We start from the raw sequence: 7,993 nt of genomic DNA on the forward strand, positions 1-7,993 counted from the left end.
CGCGTACACTGCCCGTTTGCGCGCACCTCTGGGTCGTGCCGACCACAACGTGATCCAGCTCATTCCAACTTATCGACAGGTGCTCAAAAGAATGAAACCAAATAAAATCCAGGTTCGTCATTGGTCGGAAGACTCCATCGCACAGCTGCAGGGCTGCTTTGCCAGTACTAACTGGGATGTTTTCACACCAGAGTCAGGAGATCTGAATGATCATGCATCTGTTGTCACCTAATTATATCAATTTTTGTACAGATTCCATAGTGTCTACAAAGTCTGTTTTAGTCTATCTCAATTCAAAACCTTGGGTTACTTCAAATATCAAATTCTTACTTAAACAGAAACAATCAGCATTCCGATCAAGAGATAGTCAACAAATTCTAAGGGCAAATAGATTACTACGTGCAGAAATCAAGGAAGCAAAACATAAATTCAGGAAGAAAGTTGAAAGTGAGTTTAGTAACATGAATTCAAGGAAAGCTTTTCAGTATTTGAAAAAGATGTCCGGTCAAAGCGTCGTACAATCAACATCATCTTTATCTGATCCACAATCATTGGCTTCAGATCTTAATATGTTTTACACCAGGTTGACAAAAAAGACTTTTCTGCGAATGTAACAGAAGGCTGACCTCCTGTCCACTTCCACTTCAAAATGACATAGTCATTACTGCTTGTGATGTACGGCGCCAGCTGAAAGGTACGAAACCGCGCAAAGCCCCAGGCCCAGACGGTGTTACTGGTCGGGTGCTGAGGGCGTGCGCTGATGATCTTGGTCCTGTGTTTCAAAATTTATTTCAGCGTTCCATTGACACTGGCACTATCCCTAAAATTTGGAAAACGTCGACAATCGTACCCGTTCCCAAAATTTCATCACCTTCTGAATTAAATCACTATAGACCAGTAGCCCTCACATCTCTCATTATGAAATGTTTTGAAAGGTTGATCCTGTCAAATCTCCTCCCCCACGTTCAATCAAAACTGGACCCAAATAAGTTTGCATATCAACGTAAAAGAGGTACAGATAACGCAGTCGCTTGCCTTCTCCATAGATTTTTAGAACATCTTGATAAAGCTGATAACTATGCCAAGATTCTATTCATTGATTTCAGTTCTGCTTTTAACACTATTCAGCGACATATTATGATAGATAAATTAATGAAGTTCAATGTTCCATCTTCAATCATTCATCGGGTTTATAATTTCCTAACTGACAGACCACAGTGTGGTAAGGGTTGGACAGTCCAAATCCACGATGATTTCTACAAACACTGGTGCCCCACAAGGATGTGTTTTAAGTCCGTTCTTGTTTATTTGTATACAAATGATTGCCAAAGTAGTTCTCCAACTAGCCCATTTTTCAAATTTTCAGATGATGCAGCTGTACTTGCTCTCCTTAGTGACTTAAACTCGAAAATTGATTACATAAATTCTGTTAAATATTTTTCTGATTGGTGTAGCTCGAATTTCCTAGAGCTAAATGTATCAAAGACGAAAGAGCTTACAATCGACTTTCGTCAGGTTCCTGACCAAAATGACCCGATTTGTATCGATGGAGAACCTGTTGAACAAGTGACCTTTTTCAAGTACCTTGGCGTAATTCTCGACAGTAAACTTTCATTTAGTCATCATACAACAGCCCTTCTAAAGAAATGTCAGCAGAGGTTGCACGTGCTTAGGAGGCTGCGTTCCTTTGATGTGGATTCACATCTGTTACTCTTACTATATCGGAGTATTATTGAACCACTTCTGACTTATTGCAATATCTGCTACTTTTCGTTGCTCTCTACCGTAAATCGCAATAAGTTGTTAAAATCTCGCAAACTGCTGCTAAGATAATTGGTGGACCCACTCCGTCCCTTTCAGTGCTCACGGATAGTGCAATACTGCGCAAAGCACGATCAATCACTGCTGACGTAAACCATCCTTTGTATTCCTCTTTTGAATTATTGCCTTCAGGAAGGAGATTTCGCTGCTTGAAGTGTAACAAATTAAGGTACAGAAAGAGCTTTGTTCCAACAGCCATCAAGAGACTCAATCTCTGAAGTGTATTTTTTTTTCGTGTGTTTGCTGACTTAGTCTGTGTTTTGTTTTGTTTTTGTTTTTTATGTCTGTCAGGTCGTTATTTTTATCCTCTGAGCTGTAAGGTGATTATCCTTTTTAGGACAATAAAGTATAATAATAATAATAATAATAATAATAATTAATATAAGTATTATATAGAAATAATAACGCGAATAATAATAGGTTCAATTTCCGTGAAAATTTCACCATAAAGGTATTTTGGGTCGGAAAGACCAAATATGATATCGATTTCACTGCCCCATGTTTCCATGGTAACCATTTTAGGGGTTGAAAATTTCAGTTTTTCTAATATCCCATGAAAAGTTACTTTGATTGATATGAAAATTACCTAGTGGAGGAGTTCGGGTCAGAGAACACACACAAAAAAAGACTGATCTTAATGTTTCGAGTCGCCATGGAAACTATTTTGGGATTGAAAATGTTACTTTTTCCCTAATTCCTATTAAAGAACTCTTGATTGATGTAAACAAATTGATAATAAGGGTTTTTCTTGTTAGCACACCAAAAAAACACTCATTTTAATGTGAGATGTTTCCATGGTAACCATTCAGGAGTAAAAATTACCAGTTTTTCAAAGATTCCACCTAAAATCCAGTAACCAACAGAATATGTTATATCAAAGGGATATTTTGGGTTAGAAAGACCAAATATCCAGTGTAAAAATCCAGTAATCAACAGAAATATTATACCAAAGGGTTATTTTGGGTTAGAAAGACAAAACATGATATTCATTTTTACTGCCCTGTGTTTCCATAGTAACCTATTTGCATTTTAAAATTTCAAAGTTTTTCCAAATTCCATTAAAAGTAATCCCAGTTACTATGCAAATGCTCTCCTAAGTGTATTTATCACAGCATGAACTCCATGTTCATTTTTGTTTCATGTTGCCATGGTAACCATTTAGGTAACCACAGTTTTTTATTTAAAACCATGCATATTTTAGATCAGGGGTATCTTTTCTCGTTAACCAGACAAGAAAAGGCTATTTTACGAGATTCTGCCCATGAAGTGAATTTTCTAGTCTTTTGATGTGTATACTTGCACACCTTTAATACCCAAGGAAACAGGTATAATGGACGACAGTGGGACTCAAAAGTTTTGTGACCTATTAACAACCCGAGTTGTATGCAAATTTTAAAAGTTGCCATGACAACCTGACATCAACATGGCCTTTTCAGCACTGAGACATACTGTAGCAGGGCTAAAAATTGGCCATGGCCCTTCTGCCGGGAGGAGGCATAATTTCTGTGTCATTGTGATTGATACATTATTATCAAAATGCAACAAGAATGCATTTTTATTGGCCATCGTTTCCTGTGCCTGTCATTCAAGTACGTCAGTTCAGATATTGAAACTTTGTTGCAAAGTTCCACCGCACGGCCGGTCGTCTTCGTAATTTCCAGAACAAAGTCACATTATGTGCCCAGCTGGGTTGACTGCATTTATCTACCTCGTCCCAAAGTGACGGACGGATCTTTCAACCTTTCAGCTTGGTGAAAAACGCATTATTGATTCGACAAAGGCCTGTGGATTCGGTTATTTTTGCACAAGTGCTACATGGACATAGGAAAAACTTCGACTCACCCTAGCCCTCTCGATTGTTGAATACAACCAGGGTCTATGATGAGAGTTCTCGACTCAAAACTGTAGCCGTGCTCGAATACAAATGTCTTCTCATTAAATTACGACATCCTTGATATACAAGAGTTAGCATTCCAAAGTCTGTCACCCTGTTTTTTCAAAGTTTGGAGAAGAGCGGCATTTCCATCTGAATGATTGAACGACGTGACACACAAAATTCCATCGCATATTATCTGGCAATATGTACACTGTACAGTAGAATTGTATACGCTCCAGGTACGTATAACTAAAAGCTTATACTCCACAAAATGGCCACAGGCAGCGTGAACTTTCGGAAAGGATTTTCTAAACGTCCTACTTGTTACCTTGCAGACTCACATGTGATGTCCTGAAAGGTATTCTCTGCAGTAATTCCAGTTTCTGTCAACATGCAAAGCTGAACGACATGATTATAGCAGGAGACGTAGAGCAGACTACACTCACGCGCACGTTCACACAATGCGCATGCTCAATTGGCAGACTACACTGGCAAAAGAGTGCGCATGCGTAAAGTTATATTTGTAGCACAGATCTCGCGGAAACTCATGCCTTTGCTCTATTTCCATCCCAAAACTTCCTTGATTGCTTACATTTAATGCACATGAACAAAATAAAACCAACAACGTCAGCATAGGGAGAGGGTTTATGGTTTTCGCAACAACTACAAATGCCACGCTGAAGATACGTTTACAAGGCCAATTACACTGGCATAGACTCTGCACAGTCGCTGTGCCTTGTTTTGTGCACGCCCACGACTGCCACGATGGGCTGCATTCGAAGGCTACGCTGTGAAGCTCAGCAGCTGTGAGCACGCGCTGCCAGACACAGCGACTGTCAGTTTTGCAAGTATATGAATATTCATAAGGGTAGTGATGTCAAAAGGAACACCTAACTGGGCGGAGAGAATATACGTACGACAATTAGAAGTCACCCCTATTGACAAAATTAAAATAAACAACACCTCTTTTTCAGAATTCCCACAGCTTCAATGAACTGTTATTAGATTTCTATATAATACTTATAGCCCCTAAACTTGTAATAATAATAATAATAATAATAATAATAATAATAATAATAATAATAATAATAAGAAGCAATGTATTTTATACTCATATAGGTTCTGTTGATATGCTAAATACTTGGCATTAAATTACAGTTTAGGGATTCAATGCAGAAAGTGTAGGAAAACCACAAAACAAAAGTTCTGAAACAATAGCCAAAAGATACAGCTTATGGAGCTTTAATTATTATTATTATTATTATTACGAACTTTTCGAAATGCACTACAGACACGTCTAAGCACGTTTTACATAGCAGCATAAAAAGTAAATTGATAAAAGTACAACCATACATGAAGCTAAAAAGTTAAAACTAATTGGATAAAACAATAAAAATTAATCAAACGAAACTTCTTAAAAATTACAAATAAGTTAAAATATGTAACATGTAGACAACGTAGTTAGACAGAAATCGAGTCAAAGTCATCCTATCAGGGTGAGGTCAATGTAACATGATTCCTTACATATAAACTATTATTACACCTAACTCATTCAGCATGCACTGCCATTGGTTAAACACGAATCACGTGACATGTAAAAGAACGTGATGATTAGTCTGGTTCCCTGACCCATTTCCCCGGTAGAGGGCGTGGGGAAATATAGGGTCAGGTACCAGGTAGCCATCTTGAACAGAATTTTGTTCAAGATGGCGGAGGTTAGTCACCTGACAGAACATGCCACAACAAATATGGCTGCTATCATGAAAACGCCGGTCAAAATTGGACTGGATCAGAATTATGTTCGAACACTGGTATCCGAACCAAAAACATTGGCACACGAGACGGGAAACATAAACTGAAAGGATTAATCCAGAAGTACGCGGAAATAGAGGTGATTGAAGGCTGGCTTTGATATCGCAGCAGTACTTGTGGCGTGTATCGAACGTGCTAGGGTCATTGAGGTCATCGCTGACTGTGGCGTGACCCCAATGACCAGAGCGCGTTCGATACACGCCACAAGTACTGCTGCGATCACAGGGTACTCGGCTTGTTGTTTATTTGTGTTTGTTTGTTGTGTGTATGTTTGTGTTTGTTTATTTGTTATTTTTAATAAAATAACAGCGAAAAGCTGTTTTGTTAATATTTGTCAATAAAGAGCAGTTTATTTGTTTATTTGTTTGTTTGTTTATTTATTTATTTGTTTGTTTGTTGATACGTATTTCCGATGGTTAGGGTTAGGGTTAGGCTTAAGTTAGGGTTAGGGTTAGGGTTAGGCTTAAGTTAGGGTTAGAGTTAGGGTTAGGCTTATTCACTCCCACTATATATGGAGACAAGGGGAGCAAGTGGGATTCCAACATCTGTATTTTCAAGTCAAGAAAAACACACCAAATAAATGCCGGACAATTGAAATATTGGGTTTGTGGCAGCATCATGTCCTGTACTTACCACACCTATCCTTTAATTCGATGGAAAGGGCAAAAATCGGCGATATTTAGCATCTTTCTCCTTTGATTCGTACAGTTTGTACGGCAAAACGTAAGTGTCACACTTTGGCGGGTTAGTACGTCAGTGAAATTCAAATCTGACCCAATCAGATAGCTTGTTAGCCCTGCCTTGGCCCGAACTGGAGACGTTACCGTTAGGGGAGAACCATTTGATTTCTGGGGAGGGGGGGTATGGAGGATTTTGAGAAAAAAAAAATTGTCGCCAGGTGAGATAGAAGAAAAAAAAAATGATCCTGTCATGGCCTGAGAAAAAAAAAATTGTCATAACAGACAGAAGTGAAAAAAAAATTGTCACAATGCACCAGAAATTAGCAAAATTTGGAAACCCTATTCTCATGTATTCTTTGCCGGCGCGCCGCCATAGGCGGCGCAAATGTTTTTACCACAAGTAATTCTTATGTTTTTTCCCAGCACTTATGATATAAGCATGCACTACATAGGTCTACTTTACACCTCAGTACACTCAATGTTTTCCTTCCCTTTTCTGACCCAAGAAATCATATTTCAGGATTTCTGTTGCAATATCTCAATGGCATAGGCACTATCTAAAGGGGACTTTTTGACTTCTGTAAATTGTGAAAATTTTAAACACAAGACAGGAGTCAATAAACTAGTGTTAAAATCAATATATTATTCTCTCAATATAAATATATTAGGAAGATGTACAAGTTGACAATGAAAAATTGAGGAACAACAAATATAATGAAATACAAGGGAGGGGGTCACTAAAAAAATTGAAAACTTCAGGGGGGCGTTACTCAAAATGTGGAGAGGAAGAAGGGGGCGGGGTTACTCAATTTTTTTTTTGGCGAAATAAATTGAAACACATCTCAGATTACACCATTGCACACATCCATTTCTAAAAATTTTCAATGCGAGAGGAGGGCACCCCCTCTCGTGCTCCCCCCCCCCTGGCTCTTCTAACAGTGTTACTGGTAAAAGACAAATTTAAAATACCTGTCGGATTGCACTACACACTGCACCGTGGCGCACATCAATTTCTCAAAATTTTCACAGGATCTAGGACAAAACTGAACTGTTGTGAATTCATCCTTTATTATCACAGAAACATGTTCTCATTTACCTCAGTTCAATGACCATTTTGACAGTTAAACATACCATATTCATGTTTTTCATTAGAAGCTGGCAGCTGGAGAAATGACACAAGAAGGTCACAGATTTTCCGTTCCTGTATATTTATTTATCTTCAGTCTCTGGCAAACAGAACTATTTTTCACAAATTGTATTGTCATTGTTTGGTTGTTGAATATTGTGACACAAACACTGATCATGCAAAAAACGTAAAAAAAATATTGCAGTGTTCAATGTCATTTTCAAACAGTTTTACAGAGTGCAAAATAACCTGAAACTCCTCTCAGATTGCACCATTAAACACATCAATTTCCCAAAATTTCCAATACGAGAGGGGGAAACCCCCTCTCGTTCTGCTCCCCCTTTGGGGTGTTCTAACAGTTTCACTTAGTAAAAAAATTAAAAAAAAACCTCTCAGATTGCATCAGACTGCATCATTGCACACATCAATATCTGAAAAATTTCCATGCAAGATAGGGAAAAGCCCCTGCGACACTTTCCCCCTAAGCCTCTCGCGTGTTCTCCCCCTGTACTTTCAAATTCTGCCCGGTCAGATATCCTAGTGAAAACTCTGTCATTCAAAATTTCTGAGTTTCAGGCCGTAAATAATGACGGCTCCCTTATATACAACGCATCACAAACTTGATGACAAAGAAAAAAAAATTGCATTGCTACTCCATTTGAAAAAAAAAATTGATGC

This window comes from Ptychodera flava, chromosome 13 (assembly GCF_041260155.1).
Source record: "Ptychodera flava strain L36383 chromosome 13, AS_Pfla_20210202, whole genome shotgun sequence".
NCBI lineage: Eukaryota > Metazoa > Hemichordata > Enteropneusta > Ptychoderidae > Ptychodera > Ptychodera flava.